Source organism: Mauremys reevesii, linkage group 2 (genome assembly GCF_016161935.1).
Source record: "Mauremys reevesii isolate NIE-2019 linkage group 2, ASM1616193v1, whole genome shotgun sequence".
Taxonomy (NCBI): domain Eukaryota; kingdom Metazoa; phylum Chordata; order Testudines; family Geoemydidae; genus Mauremys; species Mauremys reevesii.
Genome location: NC_052624.1, coordinates 182,547,087 through 182,573,799, shown reverse-complemented (window position 1 = coordinate 182,573,799; position 26,713 = coordinate 182,547,087). Strand labels below are relative to the sequence as shown.

The window sequence follows — 26,713 nt, the reverse complement described above, 5'->3', positions numbered from 1 at the left end:
TGGCAGCTCACACCTCTTTTCCCCTCAAATATGTTTGTTTAGCCCATGTCCTGTGTTATATCACGGCAGGGCAGTGCATAGCTCACTAGAAACTAAGCCAATAAGAATGATAATACAAAAACGTGTTCAGAGCTAATGTTCAAATCTGGCTATTTTTCAGGGCTGTCAGAAGCCAAAGGGGGAGTTTCTGTGAAGCTGTTTCCTGTGGTAGCTGCCTAAGATCGCCTCCAGAGCTAACACCCCCTCTCTCCTTCCCCCTGTGCACACAGCCCTGCCCTCTATTTCAATGAAGCCCTTTCAACAGCACATATGCAAGTCTATACACTTGACTGCATTGAGAGGATTTAATACCATGCAACTCCACAACATTTTTTAAAATATAGAACCAGATTGTCTCTGGTGCTTGCGTGCGTGAGAGGACCTTGCCCCACTCCCTGAGTCACCCCTACTTCATGCAGGGAGAGAGACAACTACAGTCCCTGCTTCCCCTGCTATATGCTAACATGATATTGATACTACCTGTGGGGAAGGCATAACAAGGTGAAATTCACCCAGTGGAAAGGACCAGCACAATCATCAAGCATGGTCCATAACTCTAGTGCCAGAGTTATGAATAAGGAAGTGGTTATACCTTTCCCCTGTCTCTTGCATGGCAGTGGACCATGATGGCACTGGACAAGCATCAAGCTTCTTGTTTAATAGATTTCCATTATTTTAAAATAAAAGCATTCTACAGTAATGGCCTCAAAGAAGAGCTTTTCACAATAGTGTTGCTACAGCGTTTTTGGCCACTGTAAGATACTGTAGGTTTCTTTTCTAAGAATTGGTAGGTCAAATTATGCACCATTGGGAGTGTTTTGTGTCATGGAGCTGCAGACAGAAGGCATTTCACTACTCCAGATCTGCCATGATCTAATGTAACTTCTGAAAGAGACAAAAATACCCTCAAAGGGCTATGAGAATGCAAATAAGCATGGATATAATGCTGAGTTTCCATAAGCCAGAAATGAATATGAATTCATTCAGAGAATTTCCTTCATGAGTTAAGCTTTAGGACTTTCATATATAGAAAGGAAATAAATGTAACAAATTAAAATGGAAGTAGAGGCCTCAAAGTTTTTTTTAAGACTATTTACATATTTGTTTAAAAGTTAATTGGCCTATTGCCAGGTAAGGACTTGAGTCACAATTTCAAATTAGTAGCATTCACATCCTGCATTCAAGACAAAAAGAAAGATGGTTTTCAGCTGTTTTTATACTAACAATGTTGCAGTTGAGGCTACAGAATGGTTCCTATCACCAACGATTAGAGCTTGTGGAAGTATTTGTTGCAAGTGATATTCGTTATGAATTTAGCCCCTTTTCCTTGTTTGTAAATCATTCACTAACCTACTCTAATTTCTAGTAATTTTCGGGGGCATGCAGGGCCATCCCTAGCTATTCTGGGGCCCTAGGCACAGCCCCCATGGGGGGGGCAAGCCTCCACGGGGGCAGGGGAGGGCTGGCTTGGGGGCTGGGGGGAACTGCCCCTCAGCACTCACCAGCAGTATAGCTGTGGCTGGGTCGTTGCACTTCCCGCTGCTGGTGAGTGCAGGCCCAGCCCTGCTGCAGTCCTCAGGGGAGTGGGGGCAGAGCAGGGAAGGGGCGGGGCTGGGGCGAAGCAGGGGCGGGGGCCATGGCGAAGAGGTGGGGCACAGGCTGGAGCAGCACACAGCTGCGCAGGGCACCAGGAAATTTGGTGCCCCAAATTTCTTGGTGCCATACGCAGCTGCGTACTTTGCGTATGGGTAGGGGCGGCCCTGGGGGCATGTTCTGCAAATATTCGTTTATGGGTTCAATCTGCAACATTGAAGTCCATGGGAGTTTGGACTTCAAGGAGATCATTGACTTCAATTGGAGCTGGATTAGGCCTTCTATGAACAAACTTCAATTTACAGGTTAGTATCTACAAATTGTTTATTTCTATTATTCGCTAAATCAGCATTCACGGATTTGTCACTTTTAAAGCTGGTCAAAATTCTTCGTGGTTAAAAATGGGTTGCCAGCTATGAAATTTTTTTTGTTTGTTTTAAAGGAAAATGTTATTCGACAAAATTTTGATGGGAAATTTCCGTTCAGTTTTTGAAAATAAAAAGATTTCTGATTTTTGTCCCTTCACCCCACATTCTTTTTGCTGCTGAATGCAATAGAATGATTGATGTCTAAGGGTTCTCACTCTCTTTATTTTCCCCCTTTTGGTAACAGAGAGAGAGAGGGAGAGAGTCTGTATCCCTATGTCCACCCCTTTTTCAAGACTATGATACATTTTGTACAAACTATGCGTTGTAAGATATCATCTGAAAACATGATTTTCTGATCATTATTGTCCTGGTAACATATGTATAGCAGCGTTGCTTGTGAAGTTATGAGATTCTACTATATGATGTTAGTAAGATATATTCCAAATCTGGGGAAGAAGACACAAACCAGCTCCTCAGAGAGAAAAGGCTGACTGACACTGCAGCCAGATGTCAATGACATCAAATGGACCATCACCTGGTTAAGTGGCCATTCTTTGGCAGGAAAAAAGGCAATTTGGCAAAGAAACAGCTGGAGGTTCCCATCCCCACAGACTCTCTCCTGAATCCCAGCTGGAGATGATTCTCAAAGAAGAGGAAAAGGTATAAGACTGGAGGACACCCCAAAATATTCCTCCCTTTGTCTCCATCCACGGCAGCCACAACACTTGAGGAACGAAGTAACAGCTTTGGACTGAGGGAAGGATCCTGTATGAATGGAATTCAGCCAGCAAGAAGCATGTGATGAGAGAGAGACCTTTTGCTTGAATTCACTTTGGCTTGTTAAGTTAGTTATTAGTTGCATTTTACATCTTATTTCTTTGTAACCAATTCTGACTGTTATGCCTCATTACTCGTAATCACTTACAAAAATCTATCTTTCTGTAGTTAAACTTGTTTTATTGTTTTAGCTAAACCAGTGTGTTTGGATTGAAATGTTTGGGAAACTCCATTTGGGATAACTGGATTTGTGCACATCATTTTCTATTAATAAAAGGACAGACTTTATATGAGCTTGTGAGAGAAGAGGGCTGAGCAGTACAAGACATACATTTCTGGAGGAAGTCTGGGAATGGGAATTTGCTGGTGTTGCTCTGCAATGTAATTCAAGAGTGGCTGGCTATAGTGCTTGTACTATACAGCTGGAAGTAATTTACATGCTGGAGGCTGTGTGAGAGCAGGCCAGGAGTGGCCAGCGAAGCAGTGTAAAAGGTGCCCTAGATTGGAGAATTGAGGGGGCACAGCTGTCTAACAGTCTAGATCGGTGGTCTCCAACCTTTTTCATCTGGCGGGCACCAGACGACGAGCCACCGCGGACCGTGGCCAGCGGACTAGCATCCACCAAAATGCCACCTAGAAGCGACAATGTCAATAGGCATCGCCGCTGACAAGCAGCAGCATCCAGAGGTGTCGCTGCCAAAATGCCGCTGAAAATTGGCAGCATTTCGGCGGCGACACCTCTGGATGATGATGCTTGTTGGCAGCATTTCAGCAGATGCTCATCCGCCGGGCAGTATGCGGGCGCACATGGTGCCTGCGGGCACCACGTTGGGGACCACTGGTCTAGATTGTACCCTGCGTAATATCACAGGGGGGATGAAAAACTAAAGAGAACCCTGGTAAAGGCCCCCCCTGCTGGACACCCACTAAGCTACAGTGTCTGGGTCCCACATGCTGGACTCATGTGCTTTTAAACTTCCCAAGACTAAGCAGAGTCCAGGCATTGCCTCTGGATCGCGTGGCACACTTTTTTTTTGCTCACCCCTTTCAGAGCTGAGACCCAACAATCCAACTTCCTAGGCCCTGTAACTAGTGCCAGCTGCCCTAGCATACGCTTTCCCAGAGTTCAACCTTGTGGGCACAGTTCATCTCTTCAGGGGCCCATGATAGTGGAAGCAATTAGACACAAGCTTGGCAAAGGGTTCCAAAACCAGTCACTGTTTATTTTAAGATAGCACAACGTACAGATCCAAACCAAACAGTAACATGCCTATATGCCATTCCCTGACTCATTTTCCTCACCACTCTGGAGTGTTCTTGAGGGATTGGGTATCTTTGGGGGTTTCACGTCCCCTCTCTGAGATTTCAGTCCACCAGGCCAGGCTTTTTGCCTGCCCCAGTATATTTGCTTTGTGCACCCAAAATTAATTTTTAAAATATGTATTAAAAATATCGCCACCTGTGACCAGACCAGGAAAATACAATAGAAAACCCATGATGGCAGGATCTGAAGGTGCCTTACACAGAAATTTAGAAGAATCTGGTGAAAAGCACTGCTCTGCATCCTACTCCAATTTTTTTTTTACATGAAAACATGTTTATTAACTTGAACATCCAATAGTGAAACAAAGCCAAATTATATACAAACAAATTAGTTCTTAATGCAGATTGGGATCAATAAATAATGTAAGTTGATGCTTTTACTGGTCAGACTGGTTTATAAATGGGCTTTGGATAGTCAGTTACATCCTATGCAAAAGGTAATACAAATTGAGTGTAACAGTTTGTTGCATTCTGTATCCACTTAGCAGAGGTAGAAAGGACTACACAAGCTGTATGCTAGTAAAGAATGAGTCCCAATGGCCCTCATTCACCGCTGTGCTCCAAAAACAGCTGAAAATCTGGTTTAATCGGGCTCCCTGAGTTTTCCCCGGGTGGCATTCAGCTGGCGTTGCAGCCCTCAGTCATCAGTGCATGATCTCACAGTTGTAGGAACAATCCCTTGGTGCTATGGGTAGCAAGGTGAAATTTAGGGCAGCCATATACTGTCCATACCTTGCACCATAGGACTGACTTGGCATAGTGCTGGGAGACAGGCCATGATTGGGGGTGCATAACGGTGGCCTGAAGCCACCTTTGACTTTCAAACCCCTTCCATAAGCGTTGGTATACTCTAGAATGGCCTAGGATTCTCCACAGAATTTTCATAAGTTTATGAAACTGCCAGTCTTCCAACCTAGAGAACACCATCGCTACATTATTTACTTTAGCTGAGGAGGTCAAGTTCATAGAAGACACAGTGGAACTCTTTTGAATGTTTTCCCCTCCACCTCGTAACTGAACTCCAGTTGCAGCTTGTGTGTGTGTGTTTGATCCTAGTGACTGAGGACTGCTAAGTAAGGCTGAAGTTTTAAAGAGAATGCACAGCACATCAAGTGACTCAGAACGTAAACAGCCTCAGGAAGGGAAAATATATAGGATCCACAGGCAATACAATAGACTGACCCATCAGCCTTCCCCCATCCGCCCTCCCATCACTAGCCCAAGCTGCTAGAAGTAAATGCGGAAATAAAATAAATGAAAGATGAATCTCAGCAAGTGGCTGTGGGTTTTCAGTGACTGGCTGCCCATCCTGTCTTGTGGAACAGAGAGCAGGGCTAAATAGGAAAACATGCAGAGTATGATCACCCAACTGTTTCACCTTGGTTTGCAACCTGAAAAATGGTAATGAATGAATGTATATTCAGTTAAGAAAAAAGAAAGATTTTAAACATAATTTCTCTCATAGATCTAGATTTGTTGTGAATTCCTAGGGGATAATTATTTTATCTACTAACTAAAAAGTGCACTATAACTAATGTCTGACTAGTGTTCACCACTGCATATTTCACTGTGGCCTTGAGAAAAGCAGAAGTGAGACAGACCAAAGCAGCTTTGAACAAGTCCTTTCAGGCTCTCCCAAGTTTAGCAGTGCATTAGCTGAAGGCTTGTCTCACTGAGTTCTGCAAGAGCTGCTCTATGAATGCAAAATAATAATAATAATAAATAAATAAATAAAATAATTGTGGAGGTGAAATCACCACCAAGTAAGTAATTACTGTCTTCTCCCTCTGAGGAATAAATCCAAGCCAAGCAGACATAAGAGTATAAAGTTTCCTTTCTAGATGCAGGCTCCAAAGCCAAGAGGCACTGCACAAGGGTTTTCACAACTTTTGGAAACATTCAACAGTAATAAAGAACATAAATGGCCTACAGATTAAAAATGAATGAAGCAGTAGGAAGGAGCTCAGTTACCCTTCTGCTGTGCTGCCCCTGGACTGACAACAGCTTCATTTTCCATTTGGCACAGAATGCTTTTGGAACTCCCCCAGCTGAATTAAAAATGTGCCCAAAGCTCTGTGTCCCACATGTGACCTGAGGCAGGTCACCTGGGTCCAGCAGTCAGGGTGAACCAGATCAGTTAACACCTTGCTGCACTTTGCAAGAATGAGGGAGGGGGCCAGTAAAGAAGGCTCAAGGACCAGCTCAAAAAGCAAACAGGCCTGCTTCCTGGTTTAAAAATATGATCTGGGCAGAGCAGCTCACTTGTTTCAGTCCAGATGGAAGGCAAGCTCAGCTCCCCAGTGGCCTTGCTGCAAACAGTAAGCTTTCTGTGTTTCTAGGCAGTATGTGCAAGTTAAGAACCACCAGCATAAGCCAAACAAACATTAATTTTAACAGCTTAAGGGTCCAAACAGGCACACAGAGAGTTCAGTTCTCCCCTGTGGTACAGCTCTATTCAGTGAGGGGAATGAGTGGGATCCTAGTCAGGGAGCAGGCCGTGGTTCCCTGATCCTGTACCAGCCTAGTCCAGTGTCAGCTGGAGCAGCCTAGGAACTACTCTAATTTATGCCATTGGCACTAAGTCCCTAAGGGACCTTATTGTAGAGGAGGTTTGGCAGAGCAGAGCTCTGCTTTGCACATTCCCTATGCCAAACTAGGGGTTGGGACAGCTGGCATAGGAGCTCCTTTTGCTGGATTTATGCTAGCGAAAGAGTCCCCCTCTGCCAGAAGAATTCTCTGCTAGGCAACTATGTCCAGCATCAGTCCTCTCTGTAATCAGACCAGTAGCTCTGAAGTGCAATGGAGAATCTGGCTCAGATTTAAAAAAATATAAACAGAAGAAGCAGTTTAGACTTGATTCAAAATATCCTATAAGTTACAAAACTGATCAAAATGAAGCAAGCAGGATTTGTTGATATTTTCTCCATCACCGTGTGTGTATGGCACTTTCCAGATATAGGCCATGATTTAGGATACTGACGGGAACCAAAATAAGTGATCTGATTTCCCAGACTACCAAACTCCTAATAGCTTTCACTAATCACATTTACATGAGCCATTACTGAACTGGAGATATAAGCCTACAGCTATTGCTGTGTTAAAGATTTTGAAAATCTTGATCATAAGTTTTATGACAGGACCCCTGCAACTCTGAATCATGCAACCCCTTTTGAGCAGGGGGTTGGACTAGATGACCTCCTGAGGTCTCTTCCAACTCTAATCTCCTATGATTCTAAGTAGCCTGGGGATATTAGCAAGAATAGTTGCATGAATAAAAGCATTGGAAATGGTCATTCTTGTGGCATTTGTTTTTTTCTTGAAGGCTCTGCTCCTGGAGTCATATAAATCTCATTTAATTTAAAAAAAAAAAATCTTGTTCATATGAATGTGAAGAATCGCTTGAAAAATATGAACCCTAAAGGCTCCAACACAAAGAAGGAAGAACATAACATGTATTTCTTAAAAATCTCATGATTTTTGAATGCTTGGGTTTAGAAATACTTAGGAAGGGTTTCAGCAACAGGCAAAGGACCAGGAGGAAATAGAAGACAAATAATAAATTCTGAAATTTATTTTGTTTGCCTTTGTAGCACATCCTTTTAATTTGAAATTTCGTTGATTCTAGAAATGCATGAAAATCTTCACTTCTCAAATAGGAGAGGAAAAAATGGTAGAATCCATGTTTTTGGAAAGTCATGGAATTTTTACCATATAGTTTCATGCTCCACTGCCCTGAAAAAAAGTTATAAGCCCTCTCAGAAACGTATACAGGGGCAAGCTTTCAGTAGGTGGAGGTTAATGCTTGCATGCTGGAGTATACATGCATTATTTATCTGCATTTACACATGCTATCACCACACTGGCACAAGTAAACTGTAAAACAAAATGCACCTGAATGTCTAAGTATCTACTAGCATACAGAATTATCCAGTATCCAGCAGCACTTGCCAAGTGCATGCACTCAAGGGGTCATGTTCTACTCCAGTTTACATCCTGGCAACTCCATTGAACTCAGTGATGTTGCACTGGGCACACAATCAGCATTCAGGGGAAAGTGAGCATGTTTTGCACACTGACCTCGGCCTCCACCTTTTGACTACGTAGTCTGTTAGGTCTTCCTGGCAATCTATTTACCCAGACATTCATAGATTTAAAGGCCAGAAGGGACCACTGCAATAACCTAGTCTGACCACCTGCATAACAGAGGCCAGAGAACCTCACCTAGCAATTCCTGCATCAAACCCATACCTTTTGTTTGAGCTGTATCATCTCTTTTAGAAATTCAGCCAATCCTGATTTAACGGTCAAGTGATTGAGACTCCACCACATCCCCAGATAAATTGTGCCAGTAGTTAATTACCCAAAATTAAAACACAAATCAAGTCTTTTTAAAGTGTTAGCATTTTCCTCTCACCCAAAACAAGATCTTTCTCAGATGAATTAAATGGTTCATCTCATAAGACCACCCAGCAATGTTTAGTTTATTCTTGGATTGACTTCCAGTTCTTTAAGATAAATATTTTAGCAATAGTCACATTTGTTATACACTGCTTATTTGAATTATTCCGACTTCAATGAGAATAAGAGCAGGCAACACTCATCTTGTAGATCTCATTTCTCAAGTCTCCCATTTTACTATCACTTTACAGCAGTAAAACTAATGAGCTAACTCTTTCTGATAATGAAATAGGTTAAAAATGTATTTAGTTAAGTTTTGGATGCTTGGTACATGGTAGAAGTTAGTCTGCCAATTTGTATGACCTGCATAAAAAGCTTTAAAATGTTGCAGTTGTCAGTATCAGTTTATTCCAATGGATTATAATCATACACAGCAACTGTCAGAGAGGCCATGCTATAGCGATGGCAATGTGAGATTCAGAATATTATGGGTTGAGGATTTACTGGTTTAGTTTCTCGTTAAACTGCTGTCATATTTTAAGTCTTATAGAGTAATGGCTCTGGAAAGTATAGCTCCCTCATAAATTAAAACGCTTAGCAAAAGTGCTTAGTAATGATTTTACACTTTGGCTTACGCACAGACCTTTTTCATGTACTGTATTGAAGTCTTTACTGCATGAGGAGCTAGCAGTTTGTTGAATGGCCTGCTTTCCTCCTTTGTGACCATTCTTGTAGCAGTCCTGTACTACATTTGATGTTGTATCTATAATTCATATTAGAGAGCTCTATTTTTCTGCTGCAAGGAGAACGTTAATAAGGGAACCTGAGATCATTATACAAAAGCAGTCATGGCACAAATGTGGCAGATGCCATCCAAACAGAGCTCTAAAATAATGAGCATGGTCCATTTATGAATGTAGTGCGATAATATATAAAATGAGAACAACAACACTTCTCTATCTCTCAAAGGGGCATAAGAATAAGTTCATTGGTGTTTGTCAGGTACTCACAAACAGCATCTAACGTTTGCTCCGTTTTATTGTTTACCTCAAAAGGCGATTTTCTGCATGAAATAAGTGGTTTGCTCTTTTAGGTATGGAGAAATAGAGTACTTTTTGCATACCAAATGATTTTGCATGTATCCCCATTAGAACAAATTTTAAAGGGGCTTCAACCCAGCCTTTCAAATCCTTAGCGCAGTCTTCCACGTCTAAATTTTGGGCTATGGAAATAGGTGAATTGGATACAAATGTGTGTGCATATACATTCCCAAATGCGTAGCTGCAGAAAACTGGATATTACAACATTTTCATATGGAAAACTGCACCCACAGCTGTGCACTTTTGAAAATATAGCCTACTATACAAAAGATCATTCAGTGTAGGTGCTGCAATGCCTCAGTCATTTGGGAATGAGCTAAATTGATGTAAGGCTGCCCTATCTCATAATTTCCTTGTTTTTATTGGAATGCACCTCAGTTTTAACATTATGTGTATTTTTAGCATTTAATATGACATTCATACAAATACATCACATGACTATTCTTAATGGATCTGCAACATGCATACATATCGCACACAATAATGTATTTCCATTTCACATTAATCACAGTAGTATAATACATCTGACAATAAAACATTTTTGACAGGTTTGTGCAAGTTTAAAATTTGTTCAGCCCAGATCCCTTCTTCCTATAATCATCCTCTACTTGACATACGTCTTAACAACGTTATTTAAGATACTCCTCCAGCCTGTAAAGTTAAGTATATCTCTGTAATCCAAGTTACTATTCCATCTGAGTGTGCTTAAAATATAAAACTAAATTTTAGGGCAAGTTATGTTCTCAGAAAGCAATATAAGAGATTCTATTTCCCCTTGTTATTTATACCCTGAGAGTCTTGGCATTTCATGCAGTTTAAATGAGACACACACAGAATGCAGTCTCCTCAATAAAATTACATAAAATTTGTACACATACACATGCTTCAACCAAAAAAACAACCCAAAATCATTGCCACGGTTGCAAGGAGGAGTTCTAACATTCCCTCCAGTACATAAATATAACTTGCACAGGAAATAATTAGAGACGGACCTGACACAAGAAATTCAGATCCAAATTTCAAAGTACCCATGCTTTGTTCAGATCCTTTCCCCTGAGCTAGAAGGCCATCTGCAAATTTTGGGAACACAATTTAGTTTGGATTCAGAAGCCCCCCACAAAAGGAGCATTGATTTGGACTACTCATTAGAACTAGTAAGTGTTACAGGGGTCTATAGGGGGAAACATGAATCCAAATACACTTGTTTTCCTCTTCAAAGTCTTTTAAAAAACGATGATGCCTGTAACTTAGTGCTGCCTGCACCACTCAGATTTCTGTGTGAGCCTCTTTGTCCTATTAGTCTCACTGTATCGTTAAGCATTAAATGCATCACAATCACAGAAAAACTTACTGGAAGTGTTGAATGCTGTATATATAAACAACTTGTGTGTAATTGGATAAGTCTAAGTGAATTGGCTGACACAGCATTTGGCAACAGAAAGCTGGATCAGCTTCCAGCTGAGAAAAGCTTACCCCAGTACCTGTGAGATTTCCTTTTACAATAGCTCACCCTGGCAGAACTGCTGCCTGTGGATGATAAGGGTACTGGCTGGACTCCTGGCTATCATGCTGTATACCGTGTGTGCAGCAAATTATGGAAAGGAAACCTTTTTAACTAGATGTTTGAGGACCACTGCTTAGCAGACAGTGACATTGTATACACTGAATACAGACCTGCATCTGTAATTTAACTTCATAATTGGCTTTTATGGCTCCAATACACAAAACCCATACCCCAGATCTGGATATGCCCAAAGTGAGGATTAAACATTCAGATCTAGATCCAAATGTCCTGGCCCAAGATTATATAGAATTGCAGTGCCCTTCGTGTAGGTTAAATAAAGCCACTGCATCAGATGTATATATCTTTGATGATTGTTGCCCTAAGTACCAAATTAAGTATGGGATAGACTACATTGGTAAACAATCAGGGTGAAATCCCCGCACCATTAAACCTTATTCCTTTGATTGTATTTACACTTTCATATGACTTCAAAAACACATGGCAGCTGAGTGTGTTTTTTCCATGTTCACTACTGGCCTTAATCCGGATTTGGTTTGGTTTAATTCTGGGGAACACCAATTTTTAATATATGGATGTGAACAGTGTGTACATCTCTAGTCTATGAGAATGGACAAATGACCAAATGCAAATTCAAATTTCGGGCCTGATCCAAAACTCATTGCAGTCAATGGGAAAAAACCCTCCCTGTGACTTCAGAGGGCTTTGGATCAGGCCTTTAATGAACAACGTGGCAGAGATGGATGTCAGCAATCTTTCTTGCTTTCAGGCCATCACCTCACTGGCCTAAAAAGGAGCAAGCCAGGATAAGCCATTTGTCAGTCAACATCTCCTACACCAGAAGAAGCAGGATTACTGGCACTCTAGAAGGGCAAGCAAAAAGCCTGGTTTATTTCAAATTCATTGAAATGCAGTTATAGACCAAGCCAAAGAAGTTCCCTGATTCTTAGACAGAATCAATGTTTGTTTATATTACAGACCATAAACTAATGTATTAGTCAAGTAATTGTATCCCTTTATTTTATTGAAAACATTAATTTGAATTAAAGAACCACATGTTCTTTATATACAAGAATCTAAAAGCTATTCCTTCCTAGGAGAAATAAAGAGTAATCAGAATAATAGCTGACTAAAAGGATTTACATTTTTATGGAGACCCAATCGCTTATATAAAGCTTGCAGTAGATGTTATGCATCTGAATGTTCGACCCATCTCATGCAGTCTCCAAATAGAAATGAAAGATTTAATGGCCTTTCAACTTGATTAACCTTATATTATCACGAGTAAAAAAGGAAAAAGATACCCAATACACATGGCAGCAAGAAAGTTATTCGTTACAAGCTGCCTGGAGGAGTGTATCATACAAACCTGTTAAGTCAATCAACAACAAGTAAGATAGTGTGCCCTACATATTGATCTTTCCTTTGCCGATTAAGTGAGGGTGAGCTCATATGCAATTCCCCTCAGTCACCAAATTATTCTCATTCCAGAGTCAAGTTTCACTGCAGTGCCAGGAAATTATTGCCAATGCATCCAGGTCAATAACCTATTCCTAGCTTTAACAGCTGGATGCTGGATTAATAAATTATTCACTCTTTTCAATATTTTATGTTCACTTTATTGATTTATCAACAACTGTTGGAAGTGTTGACATCAAATAATACTATCCAACTTCTAAAAACAGACAATTGCTTGGGGTTGGTTTGTTTGAAGGATCAGCTTGTTCCCTCATTGACTGTAAATGGCTGACCCACAGGCCTGGAACACATTGGACCAAATTCCACCAGATTTTGGCTCAGCTACACTGGCTTCAGTGGAGTTCTGCCGCCAGTTTATATCAGTAGATAATTTGGCCCCTTCCCTCCTCAGTCCCCAGCTAGTTAAGCTTAGTGCTTTTAAAAAACTGTTTTAATGGAGAGAAATGAATTAGATTATTTCAACTTCATCATGGACAGCAGTAGACTGTAGTCTCTAAAATGAAAGCACATCAGTACAATTTGTACCATATGGTACAGTCAGTTTATTGATCAAAGATGATCTTTGTTTTATATGCAGATAATTCACCTTTCACTTTGGAAGAGGTTGAAGGCTCTACAAATACTAGAAGTGGTATCCTACTAATACTTTGTGATTCTATTCTGCCTTCTAGCTGAGTATCTACAGGCCCATTACATTCATGAATCAAGCCTCACAAGGTATCATGAAATGGAATTGTCATCCTCCAGCCAGCTCTATCAATGAATTCACTAGATGTGAAACTGTTGTGGCTCAATGGCAAGGGTGAACAGCGGGACACCCCACCACGTAACCTGTGTTCACTCTTCTGTACGTTTTATACTGGCGTTACACTACAAGTCTGAGGCCTGGACATGTCTGTAAAATACACAATCTGAAGTGAATTGCAATCGGGAAGTCTCCAGTACAATATTATTGGGAGATGTTTGGTTTTTTCCACTACATACTGCACCATTCAGATAAAGTGATAAGGACATAAGATCAGTGGATACATTATGACCTAGCATACACACCTCTGAAGGGGGAATGCATTCCCTTATTTATCGCCTCGGTATAGAAAACAGGTCTGCAATAGAATTTAAAGCTAGCAGGCTTACATTTGATACAAGAGAAATGAAAGAAAGGTTCACACCAAGGAACTGCACAGAACTCAAGGAAGTACTGGACTTGCTTTACCAATGCACAGTTCTGTAACAAACACCAGCTATACCGCTTCCTCTTGAAGCCATATGAACAATACCTGCAGCAGAACTTATTTGTATGTTCAAGAATAAAAGGACAGAAGCATCAGTGAGCTTGACCTACCTATACAGAATCACAGTGGGTTTGACAAATGCACAGAAACAACTGTACCCTAGGGTTTGGGGAAGGGGTTGTTTTTAAATTGATAGGCCCCAAGTGATTTCATTGTGTAGAGGGTATTGGTACTTCTCACACAAGGAGATAACTGAATGAGCTAACCCCACATGGATATTTTTGCTGAAGCTCCTGAGTCAGATATTGTGCTAAATTACACTGGTGTATGTCTGGAATAACTCCATTATTTAGTGGAAAATTTACAGTTGTAAATGCAAGTGGAATTCAGCTTCCTATACCTATTTCCCTATCTTGCATCTTTTGGGTGGCAGGCAGTGACTGAAGAAATCATCTTGGAAGACAGCAAATCTAGGCTGGCTCCAGTCAGGAAGTGCTGTCACACTCCAGGACATGTCAAAATAGAGAAGTGCAAAGCCTAGCCTGCTGCACGCTAAGGAGTTTGACCTAAGGAAGGGCAAGAAGCTATGCCAAAAAATTCTGTTGGTTGAGGACTTCCTAGGAACTCCCACCAGCAGAGACTCATGAAAGGATCAGCACAGTCACCAGCTGCCCAAATTACACCATCCACCACCAGCAATGCCCACTTTTCGAGCTACATTAGCTTCACTTCCCCAAGCAGAGGGTGTGACACTGTACCCCATAATGCTTTATGGGAATATGACATAACTGGAATATGTTTTGTGCTGTCTGTGTCATGTAACATATCTTGGTAAAAGTTATGGTCTACTATATCTATTCATCCTATTTGTACACACATATCATTTTGTACTTGAGGTTAAGAATATTGGCTGTATACTTACTTAGAAATCAAGCAAGCTTTGTGGGGCATTTGGTCAGCTTCTTTCGGAAGGAATTTGCAAGGTTAAGTACCCGATCAGGAAGCACTTGGGGAACAATGGATCTTGGAATGCTCCAGTCTTCCTGGAGACATACAAGATATCATGTGGACAATGGCTTCTGCCCATAAAGACTGAGTCATGCATGGACATGTGACTTGCCCAGGTAACTCCTAAACTCCATCTTGGAGCTGGACTTTGCGTAGGAGTGAGGAGGGGGATCTCCACCCACAAGAGAAAGTCTATTTAAACCCCTGGGAAACCCCTCCATTTTGTCTTCAGCTGGCTAAAGAGGGAGCCTCTCCACCCCCCAGGATACTTGGAAGAAACTGGAACAAAGGGGTGTGAGTGATTGCTCAACCCAGGCAAAAAGGAGATTAGTCTGTAAAAGGGAGCATTCTGGAACTGGTGAGGATCTTATCTATATTCAGTTTGGTTAGACATAGATTTGCGCAGTTTATTTTACTTTGCTTGGTGACTTACTTTGTTCCTTCTGTTACTACTTGAAACCACTCAAATCCTACTTTCTGTATTTAATAAAATCACTTTTTACTTATTATTAACTCAGAGTATGTATTAATACCCAGGGGGAGCAAACAACTGTGCATCTCTCTATCAGTGTTATAGAGGGCAAACAATTTATGAGTTTACCCTGCATAAGCTTGATACAGGGTAAAACGGATTTATTTGGGTTTAGACCCCATTGGGAGTTGGGCATCTGGGTGTTAAAGACAAGCACACTTCTGTTAGCTGTTTTCAAGTAAACCTGCAGCTTTGGGGCAAGTAATTCAGACTCTGGGTCTGTGTAGGAGCAGATGAGAGTGTCTGGCTCAGCAAGACAGGGCGCTGGAGTCCTGAGCTGCCAGGGAAAGCAGGAGCAGAGGTAGTCTTGGCACATCAGTTGGCAGCTCCCAGGGAGGTTTCTGTGATCCAACTCGTTACAGAGGGGATGCTTTGGATACCTTGTGTTGCTCCCACCTTCTGCTGGCAAGAGCTCTGCACCAGGTTCTATGCTGGTTATTGTTGGCACAGATTTTGGGGGACTAGTCCAGTAGCCCCGACTCTCTTATACCGGTTTAAAATAGAAGTCCATGAAGTTGCACCGGTATAATAATGGTTTGAGTGGAGAATCAGGTATCTTATGTACAGTACACATCAGGAACAAATGCAGACAAACTTGCACATCGACAGATTTTGAAATACTGTTATTGTTGACTTGCAGTCTGGTTTAAAGCCTATAATATCATGACAGATTTAGACAGCGTTTGATATAGAAACAGGAGGTGGTCATTCGGTACTAGCTCCCACCTTTAGTGTCCTATTTTGAAGGCTTTTTCAGATTCATCATTGTAATTGGAAACAACACCAATATGGGTTTGTGATGGGTACACAATCCAATCTCACTAACAAAAAAACAGCTGTTGAAATATCCCTCTGTAGGAGGACCAAGTGTCCAAGGTAGTCAGGGATTTGCAACACATTGTCCCCCATCTGCCTCGGCATCTCAGTTTGCCTCAGCTACTGTACAATACTAGCGCCTCAGCACAGGTCTAGTGATCAGCGGAGATTGTGTCATTTTTATACAACACCTTCCTTCAGAATTTAGCAGGACCTTTGAAGGAGCACCTTTTTCTAGGTGACCTACATTTTTGCTGTCCTGACTGACCCTTCCCCTTGCCAATAACCCTTCTCTATCCCCTTCCCAATCACACTGAACCAGTACCACTGAAAATAATCTCCCTATTAGTCACTAAAGCTCTGACCACTCTACCACTAAGCTGTCAGGTTTAGAGAACAACTTCAATAAAAGGTGAAGTTTACCTTGTTGGAGATCATGTTAAAATGTCTTCTAATGCAACTGGTGCGGTCTGTGTTGATGGGCCTAAACCAAGTCATAGAAGAGTCTCTCTCAGTTTAGGAGATTATGCTGCAGCCATGGTCCTTACATCTCCACAAGAGACTACTCTTTGCACTATACAAGCAATAACAATCCAAAATACTTGTTTCCTCTGTAAAATAAGCACATAATGGATAGATTTCTGTCACTTATACAGATATAAGGCAGGAGCAACTACATTGAAACCAGAGTTGAACCAGTGTAAAACTGTGGAGAAGTCAGGCCCATGGACTTCATACAATCCCAAGTTCCAAACTCATGGACCCATCTCTTTGAGGGACTGTGTATAAACCCTATACCATGTGTGACGTTATTGATATAAATGGGGACCATATAGAACATGGGTTGCAACCAAGGTCCTGTAGTGGCACCAAATCCTAAGTAAAGGGGGTCATAAGGTGTCTAAGACAGTTATGGTTTTTGGGTTATAATTATATGCTGTCTGTATGTCTGTATCATTTTTGAAGTTATGAATGAATGCTCTATGCTGTCAGTCAGTCAAGTTTGTGCTGTGCTTGCTGCTGGGGAAGCCTCCCCAGACAAGCTGGTGGCTTAAGGACCATTAAGACACAATGGGACCCATGGAGAGAGGCAGAGACACCGCTTGACTCAGCAAAGTATGCAGGGACTGGCCCATGTGACTCAGACTCCATATTTTTGCTGTTTCACAGTAGTGAAGACAGAGAGATTCTTACACCTGAAAAGAAAATATAAGCCTGATCTGATGCTTCCATCTTGTCTTCAATCCTGCTTCTGACTGACCTCTGGAGGCTTGCAACAAAACTGAAGCTCCTGGGGAGGGGACTGAGGACCAGCCAGGGATGATGCATTCAGAGACTTAAACTGAACCTGCAGTTTACTCATCACTGCTGCAAAGCTGAACTAAGAACTTTGCCATTACTGTATGTAACTGATTTCCATTTAACCAATTCTACTTCTCTTCTTTTTCCTTTGTAAATAAACCTTTAGATTTTTTAGATTAAAGGATTGGCAGCAACATGATGAGTGGTGTAGATCTGATGTATATTGACCTGGGGTCTGGGGGTCTGGGGGTTGGGGATCGAGGGATTTTTTTTTTTTTTTTTTGTTTTTGTTTTTCCATTTTTTTATCCCACAGTGCCCAGTGGTGTGGTGGTGATGAGGGAGACTGGAGTGTCTAAAGGAAATTGTGTGTTGTGTGTGTGTGGTGTGGTGTGTGAGACCAAAGTTTTTTTTTTTTGTTTGGTTTGTTTGGTTGGTGGGAAAAAACCAAAGCCCCAGCTGCCCTGTGCTGTAACTGCCCTTAATTGGTCCTTGGTCTGCACTCTCAGTTGGGTCCCGCCAGAATCGCTCCGTCACACCATGCAGCTTAGTATGTAGAGGAGATTTTTTTTTAGGGAGAGCTTTAACAAGTCAAGATGAATCCATTCTGTGCAATTCCGTGGCTCTATTCCTTGCAGAAGGGGCTAAGCAGCACAGTGTCTTTGGACAAGATTCCCCTTCTCCCTGTAATCTCCAGAAGTAGTAACACCATGGTAGCAACATTGTGCCACTTGTATTTTAATTAGGTATAGAGTTTGTGGAGATGCTATATTCAATGAATGCAAGATAGCGACAGTGCTGCCAACAGGCTAATACTATCAGCTTTTGAGTTAACTGGAGTTGGGGAGTCTTTTAGTCTTTCATGCTGTGGGTGGCATAACCTACCTTTTACTGACAGGTAAAGGGTACCTTCTCAGACATGATATTCTGTCATATTTGTCAGGGGAGATCAAATGCAGCTTTCCAATATACTGTCCCAAGGGTATTAACTTCTTATGGAGGAGCTCCTTTTCCCAAGGGATTGAAATAATCTTCCCACAGACATTAGGCTGGCACCCAATTCAAACTGTTTCAGAGGAAGATTAGAGGAGATTCTGGTGTTATTTAATAATTGCAGCTGCTGGCAGGAGTTTAATATGCATGTTTAAGCACTGTATTTTGCCCCATTGTTCATACTCTGCATGGGCTAGATCCCTGGGACAGTGAAGCATGATGTCAACAAATGTGGCTCTTTCTCCTCTGAGAAACACCTATCCTTCGGTCCTTATCCTCAGCAACAAAGCATCACTGTTCACCTCAGTCCACTTTTCCTTTGGAAAAAGCATTAGTTTTAGCATTGTCAATAAAGAAACAATGTCAGTGGATTAAGTAACGTGATAGCAATAGGCCCTTTAGTTATCAAAATGCTATCAAACAGCTGCAACTCCACCAGGTTATAATTTGCTACAGAAATTCAGTTACAATAGACAAGAGCAGAGGTTTCCCAAACCAGCAGAATCATTTTTCAATGCAAACCTGGATGTGATTGTACTGACCACACATGGGGAGGGCAATGCTAACACCTGTCAATATGAGATTAGGAAATTAGTAACAAAAGAGTTTTGTCCCTACAAAATAATCATCCAGGTGTGCTGTAAGCTATATGCTGAGGTTCAATAAGTGTAATGCCATGAAAGAACTCTTTTTAATGAGACCATCCCTGTAGTAAGATTGCCTGTCTTCACTGTTTGAGTCTTACAACAAAACACCTTTACCTTAAAAAGTTTCCAAAATGATTTTTGACCCTGACTGCAGCCCCGATTAAAATGCAAAATATATGTCAAATAATATATTTCACTCTAGCAGAAAGTTAAACCTAAAGCAGGTGGCAGCTGGCATTTTCAGACAAAATCTAGCTCTTTTGAAAATGGACAATAAGGCTGCCCCCCTCTCTTACTGGGGAGATTGATTGTGAGCTGCTTAAACCAGCAATAATAACCCACAAAAGTCACACTAGTCCATAAAACACCAGGTAGATTGTTATGGCATGGCTGATCCAGGAATCTCATGTAAAGAGTGTTCCATACACCAGACATAACAACAAGAGCATGTTTATACATTTGGTAGTCAGCATATTGCATCACATATGTCAAAAATATCAAATACTCAATGCTCAAACCCTGTTCTTTTCAGATATGGCAGATTCATAGTATTGCATTTGGTCCTCAGCAAAGCTGGGGCCAGATTATGGCGTGAGTAGCTACTGCTGCGGAGCTGAGGGAGTGGAGAGTTGAGCCACACCAGCAGCAGCAATAGCAGCTGGTGGAGAATATTTGCCTGCAAGCAGAATGCCTCTGGGGCCAGTAGGGGAAGGTACACAGGGATAGCGTCTGCTACACTCTACACAGCATGTGTCCTTCCAGTGCCAGATTCAGCCTGTGCAAGAAGTGGCCTTGCCCTCTTTGAAAAGTCCAGTGCTAATAACGGTGCTTGTGCCCAGGGAGCACAAGCATCAACCTTTTTGGATGATTTCTGCACAGGAGCACCTGGGGAGGGGGAAAAGAGGTCTTCTTCTAGGGTACAAAATATTGGCGCTCAGCCCTCCAAACTGTACAAAATGCGATGAAACCTGAGAACATGAACAGAGTCCTGACTAAACTGTTAGCTCAGCTTTATCTTTCTAGACATTTGTATTTATGAAGAAATTAGAGAGAAAGAATTGGGCTAATGAGCTCCAGTAACCAGTGAACACACCACACTTTGTGTCTCGATTAATGGCCAAGACTATTCCTTTAAAGCAGGCCTCATTTTGTTAGCCAGGCATTTGGGAAAATGATGTGTGGGGAATGAGGGAGGGACAGAAAATGGCTCTGGTCTTTAGCGCTCATGCAAATACAGGTTTCTTTCAAGATTCTCAATACCTGAAGAAGAGAGACGTTCTATTGACAGAACACTCATTGCTACACTAGCTGGTTACTGGCATGTTCACAGGTATCTTTGTGGTTCCTCATCTTCTCCAAGTCAAAAGCTCAACTTAAAAAGAAACAACAAAAAAACAAAAAACCCGTAGCTGGCCTTTTCAGAGCAAATGGACTTTTTATGAAGTTAGCAACATGCACAGGTGAATGTTCATTATTTTTTCTGCATGGACTGAAGAAATCGGAATGAGCTCATCCTTGCATCACAGAATGGCTGTGATATCATAAAGTCTTGATAGTGCAAGAAATCCATTGCATTCTAGAACTATTTGGGAGATGGCAGTTTAAAAAGCACTGGGACATAAATCAAGATCTCTTTTATGTACTTCATTAAATGAGGTGTCACATACCTTTCATTCCTGGCTTGTGAGAGACGTTTTGCACCGTTTGTAGCCCAAAAGCATCTCACTGAGGCTTTGAGTCTTTATGTTATTCCTTAGATTAGCTGGAAAAAGAAATCTGCTGTCAAAAGGAGTTTTAGAGAAATGATACAAAGGGTTAATTTGTGGAATCGGTTATCAAAGGCAGTAATAGAAGCTGCAACTGAATACATTCAAAAGGAGACCAGTACTTAAAAGGCGATAAAAAAAAATCACTGCAGGGTAGAAACACAACTTAGAGAGGCAGAAGGACCTCGATAGAACACATGACCTCCTCCTTTTTCAGAATATTATATGTGGTACTAATTTAATTACATTGAAACCCTATTAATCCCAACTCCAGTTAATGTATTCACCCCCACCAACTGCCTCATTGATTAACCAATGGTTGGTCACAGCCTTAGCCATGTCCCCTTGCAGTTAATACACATTATACACTGCTCCTCCAGTTTTATCAAAATGCGATTTTTCCACAAATACTTGCCTTCATTCAGAAATCCATTTTTCTATAGTTTTGGATGTTCTCCTTCATCAATCCCACCTACAAATGTATCATATTTTTAAACTTATAAAACATTTAAAATTAAATTAAGGCTCTGCAACACAGAGCCCCAGAAAGGTGACCACTTCTAACAAATACTATACAATTTTTGAACTGCTCACCAAATAGTTGATGGTACTCAATCAAAACCTAATTGCCAGGAAAACTGAGTACCGTACAGAAGAATAACCTACAAACTGCCCATTACGTTCTGCCAGTTAAGCCAGATTTGCAGCTGCTTTGCATTTCTAGTGACACAAAGCAGCCAGAGTGGTCAGGGGACTGAAACCCCAAATCATGCTTTCATATCAAAGGCAGCAGACACATAGAAGCAGGACTGTGCAAAATAACAACAACCAGTAAAAACAGCAAAAAAGTGGTAGCTTCACATGTTTATGTAAATGCAGGACAATTTGTGGTTTCTCTCCAGTTTTCACCCTGTTCTTGTGAAAATGAAAAGCAGTGTCTTCAGTTGGGACTTTTGTCTTCTTGCAAAAATAGCAACATTTTTTTCTGTAGATATTTATACACTGGAGCAAATTCAGAAACATTCATATATTTAGCATTAAGTAACATTTCATCCCCACATGCAAAGTAAAAAGCAACCGATGAAGAAAAAAAAGTGACAAAAAAACTATGCCTGAGAGTGGAAGCAGTTTGGAACAGAGCCAAGTAATTAAAGGCAAACCAATCGTTAGATTGATTGTTAGAGAATCAGCAGCTTGATCCTAAAGTTCTACAGAGGCAACATTCCCTGTAAGGAGGTTGACTTACCTACCTCATGAGGAAGTGCATGGAGCTCCTCTTCCACCAGCTGCTTGGATGATTTGGCCCTCTAGACAAAAGGAGAGTCTTAATCAACAAGACGCATTGCTTTACCCTTAGTAGGCCATCTCTCCAATTCCTTACATTCATCCCAGTCCTTGTAGGGCTTTCTACAGTCTATTTTTCTACAGCCCCAAAAATGGCTTGGACTGCTAAAGGGTCTTCTCACCGCCTCCCTAGAGAACTCTAACAGTGTAAGGGGGAGCTGTCTGCCCTCAGCCCAACCTGCCTGCTTCACTTTTTCCAGGGCCAATTCCTATATCACCTGCCTTGCTTAGGCCTACTCCCTGACTCTTCTCAGAGTTTGTTTAGTACAGTGTCTTTCCAGGCTCCCTCCTGCTTCTTTAGTACTGTCCTCCTAGCTTCCTGCCTTACATCTCCCTCTCCACAAGAAACTACTGCTCATGTTGTTGTCACATGCCTTCTCTCCAGCAAGCTATTCATTTTCCTTAGCTTTCTACCTGAACAGAAAGGACCCTTATATAGGCCTGTCCCCTTCCCCAGCAGGCCTTTCTGTATCTTGCAATCACATGATCTGAGAAGTAAACCAGGCACAGATGGGAGCTGGGGTCTGAGTTCCTCTTAAAGGCCCAGCTAAGCTTTCAACCTTGCAAAAAAAAACAAAAAAACAAAAAAACTTCAGGATTTGATCCTAGTTCTCTAACCAGGGGTCAGGTTCAGTCAGCTTTGTGAGCCATTTTAAGTAATACCATTTCTATGAGTAGTCTCACTTGTTTCCCTGGGATTATTTACAGAGTAAAGCCTTAATCAAGCAAGCTGCTCTGTACTAGGAGCAGCTTTGTAGAAGTATTTAGGCACCTAAAGATGAAAATAGGCACTAGTGAGATTTTCAAAGGTGCCTAGGTGCCTAACTCCCATTCATGCATCTTTACGCCTTTAAATACCTTTTAAAATCTGGCCCTTGAAGACTCTTGCATGGAGCCCTACTAAAGTGAGTGACACTCTGCAAGACACAGGGAGCAGCTTATAGGATCAGGAACTGAGCTCCTACTCACAGTGAGTAAGGGTGGCTGAACTAGTCCCTGCATGAGATGGGAATATATGGTAAATTGATGGAGTGATAGTTATTCATGGAATGAAATGACCAGGAAGAGCCAGTGCTGAAAAGCATAGTGATAAAATTCAGAATGATTTAGCCACAATGGGGTCAGAGAACGTGTGCAATTAATTGAAAGTTAAAACAAAACCAAAGAGATAAAATAGAAGGCAAGGGAATAAAATGATCTTCTATACTACAGGCTATGTGAAACAGCTCTGGGGTAGTGGTGACAACAAAGGCAAACAAAAAACAACCTTTGTCAGTGTGCTTAAAATTCCAGGAACCATAAAAATGACAGAGATGATTTTCTTGGTGTAGCTTAGGAGAAAAAAGTGAAAGCATTGGAGAGTTACTTGAGAGGATGCAGTGCATAATGTAATGAAACAAACAAACAAAACCCAATATCACTGAGTGACCAAGTGTTTTAGTCCTTTGAAGATGTTTCAAAACACAGGAACAAAACTAGATCTTTTAAATGTTGTGTCTCTTTTGGACATTCATCTATTCAAAGACCGGGCAAGAAGAGGAATCAGAGAAAGGCTTTTATTGACTCATATAAAACAACATGTTTGAGTGTGAGTGGTTGGGTGTTGGGGGCAGTTTAAATTGTTTGATCTGTAGAGAGTTTGGAATCAGGTGCACTTTATTTACACTTGTCCTGCTAAGCTTGTGAACTTTGAGAACTTAAAAAAAAGGTGCTCTCACATAATTATATAGCACATACGCACACTTCTAGGATTTCTCTCTGTCTAATTAATGTGGGGATTTCCACAGCCTGCAGTCAGTAGTTGCTAGGAATGGAGAAACAAATCCAGTTACTGTAAAGCTGACTCAAAACTTTATCCAAAATCAAAATGATCATTTTTGAAGTTCATAAGAAATATGGTTCATTTTTATCTGTTGAGAATTTTGTTTGCTCATGAAAATAGGAATAACCAACCACTTGTGCATATTTTGTTAAGACCTGAAGTGGAAATACCACAAGAAAATCTATTCTTCTTCTATCTCTGACCTATCCATAATTAAGAAAGATCAGAAAACTCACAAGAAACCCTTTTTCTTCTCACAGTATTTCCAACCCAATTTCTCCGTCAACTGGAGGCAGAGTAGTGCTAGACTAGAAGCAGTGCTAAAGTACAGGTCAGGAGACCTATTTTCTGTTCCTTACTCTGTCACAAATTTTCTCTGTAACATGGTGTTAAGTTTACAGCATACAAACAGAGAAGTTAGATAAAAACATCAAATACTCTTGCTTGAAAGTCTGTAACATAATACTACTTTTATTCATAATATCCATAATGATAACACAGTAACCAAAAAGCGAGAGAAGCAAAGCAGGATGCTCCCTAAAGCAGAGAGGCATAACCTTGCTCTAAACTGTCTTCTTCCAGACTGACTCTGATTGCACGCTTCCCTACAGAGCCTCCTAGCCTGCAAGTAAGACCAGGAACACCCCCTCCATTACACCCCTACACACTCTTAAAAATATAGCTTGCATTTCCAACACAGTGCTCAATACATTGCACACAGGACATGTCACCCTCATTATACCTAAGTTTTCCCATGTTTAAAAATAGGGCCAGTAATTCTTTCATACAATTGAAAAGTGCTAAGTATCGTAGGCTTTTTCATGGCTGTACTAAGGTTCTGTTCTCAACTTTTAAAAAGCACCTGTGTTTCATGGATGTTTACATAGTTTGCTCTGGCCACTCTGATGGAATAGAAAGGATGCAAGAGGTCTCACCTGCACCTCTGCTACACACAAAGCACCACATTTCCAAAGGGGCTCATTATTTGTAAGCCCATCCCTATAAACAGGTAAAGTGGGTAACTGCATGTGGTGATGCATAGTGTGGTGTGCAATTACCTGATTTGCACATGCAAACAGGCCATATACATTCAAATGTAGTTCTTCGTGTAAGCCCCAGATCAGCAAGATGCTTAACTATGTCTACTTTAAGAAAACTTGGGTCTGAACAATGGAACTATTCACATGCCAAAAGCATGCTGAATCAGGGCCCTAGCAACTAATCGTGTGTGCAATTATCTGATATCAATGCTCAAATGCAGCTTTTGTTAGCGGTGAGCTTGCTTAAGGAACACTTTTTACATCTGAATCTAGTTTCAGATACAGGTTTTTGCCAGATCAGGTCTACGGTTCTGGTTAAGTTTCTTGATTTCAGTGACATCTGAAATAGAACTACTGTCAATTCGGTCTCTTCCAGTTTTGAATCTTATCTGAAGCTAAAGCTGTAGAGAGTGGTTTGACTAGGTCAGAGATTCAAATCAAATACCACATGATTTTGAATGAGTTCTGAATGAAGATTCTAGTTCTAAGCCAGTTTTGTCCTTTGTGCCAGAGTTTTGACAAACTGACAAACATCGGAGATACAGTTTGGCCCCAAACACAGCGAAAACCCAGGCACAGATAGGAGCTGGTCCTGAGTACAATTTGCTGAGCAAGAAATAACATTTAATAGTGTATAATTCATTTGCCTAAGGTCTACTGAATTTATTTTTGTTTAAAGGCTCCCTGTTTTCATTTCAAATGAAAATACACTAAAAACATTGCATCACCAGATGTACTTATGAATTTAATTTGTTTCTTTATCATTTATTTTCTTTTGATGAGTCTGCAAAATAGAAAAAATAATTATTAAAAAAGACATTGGATATGTTTAATTAATATGCATTTCTAAGGTGCTCATCAGCATAATATGTGAGTGCCAGGTGCAGAGTGAATTTTCCTATAATTGGTTCTGCACCTTGTATTTTGCTTGAGAAGCTTACAGGAAGAGACACAAATCTCAAGGTCTGTCCAATTCACATTAGGTAATTATTTAATCAGACCTATTAAAATGAAGCAACTATGAAGAGACCAAGAGAGAGCAGAAAAGGCAAATTCACATTTCTGTACAGACTCTTCTCTCATTAGTAAGAGTGACCTAAGATCCAAGATTCCATTTCCCAGCTCTCAACCACCACCACAGATTGCTGTCTGCAGAAGCTGCCACTTCATTTTATCTGTAAATATATTTCCCCACAGGAGAAAAAAATCTCTCCTCCTCTACCCCTTTTTTCCCCAACGTACAGAATTGCTCGAACAGCTAGGTGCACTCTATTTACATATTTATATGGTTGCCATTACTTCAGTATCTAAGCACCTTAGAATTATTCAAAAACAAATCACAGCAATTTCTCCTTCTCAGGCTAAAGGAGACATGTGCTCATTTGTTTTTGTTTGTATGTTTGAGGATGTTGGGTGTCTAGGTTTCTGTGAAGAATTTACAGAGGGAAAGCTAAATCAAAGAGATTAGATTCGTGGTAGAGGATGAAGAAGGGACTCGCTTTCCTCTGAAGCATCAAGTACCGTATCAGCTACCGCTGGACTATGTGGACCCACAGTCTGATACAGTATGACAAATCCTATGTTCCTATTAGGATTTTATTAAATGCATCTGAA

The 26,713-nt window shown here is 41.0% G+C and overlaps 1 long non-coding RNA gene across 8 annotated transcripts in view; it reads right to left on the bottom strand.

Moving 5' to 3' along the window:
- Positions 1-24,044, bottom strand: part of LOC120399443 — a 92,755-nt gene extending 68,711 nt beyond the window's left edge. For 3 of the 8 annotated variants that reach the window (XR_005595166.1, XR_005595160.1, XR_005595163.1), the window contains exons 1-2: positions 20,388-20,601; positions 16,611-16,798 (exon numbers count right to left, since the gene is read on the bottom strand). This is a non-coding gene — a long non-coding RNA (uncharacterized LOC120399443). Of the gene's footprint in view, positions 1-16,610; positions 16,799-20,387; positions 20,602-20,794; positions 20,904-22,139; positions 22,201-22,274; positions 22,626-23,978 lie in introns of those variants that run through there. The other 5 variants (XR_005595161.1, XR_005595165.1, XR_005595164.1 and 2 more) reach the window with 5 other exon arrangements.
- Positions 24,045-26,713: the final 2,669 nt, after the last annotated feature.